This window comes from Gekko japonicus, unplaced genomic scaffold, assembly GCF_001447785.1.
Source record: "Gekko japonicus isolate JY-2015 unplaced genomic scaffold, Gekko_japonicus_V1.1 scaffold292, whole genome shotgun sequence".
Lineage (NCBI taxonomy): Eukaryota > Metazoa > Chordata > Lepidosauria > Squamata > Gekkonidae > Gekko > Gekko japonicus.
This window is the reverse complement of record NW_015173131.1, coordinates 309,654-310,014: the sequence shown is the minus strand read 5'-3', so window position 1 is coordinate 310,014 and position 361 is coordinate 309,654. Positions and strand designations below refer to the sequence as shown.

The 361-nt window shown below is 62.6% G+C and overlaps 1 protein-coding gene across 2 annotated transcripts in view; it reads right to left on the bottom strand.

Moving 5' to 3' along the window:
* The window catches only part of USP19 (ubiquitin specific peptidase 19), a 42,312-nt gene extending 42,189 nt beyond the window's left edge, over positions 1-123 (bottom strand). For both annotated transcript variants that reach the window (XM_015422143.1, XM_015422142.1), the window contains exon 1: positions 15-123. The gene's annotated coding sequence lies outside the window, so the exon portion shown is untranslated. The remainder of the gene's footprint in view (positions 1-14) is intronic.
* Positions 124-361: the final 238 nt, after the last annotated feature.

The following is a 361-nucleotide window of genomic DNA, read 5'->3' as shown; positions in this document are numbered from 1 at the left end:
CCGCGGACACTCACCGGCCCCCTCCCCCCAGCGGCCCCAGCGTCTCCCACCCCCGCGGTTTGTTTTGTTTCGAACCGAAGTTCCGAGCGGGCGGACTCAGAAAGTGCCAGGCCCGAGCGTGTGACGTAGTTCCGGCAACCGGCGGCTTTGCGGCCACGTGACAAGAAAGAAACGGCAGAGCGCGAGAGGAGGCAGCTACAGGACGTCACGTGATCAGGAAGATCGCATGCGATGAGGCGGGGGGATGTTCGGTCAGAGAAGGAGAAACGCGGAGGGATTTTAGGAGCTTGGAAAACGGTGACGTCACAGGGTGATTACCAATGGCAACCGGGCTGTGTGGACCGGACGCCGAACATCCCGG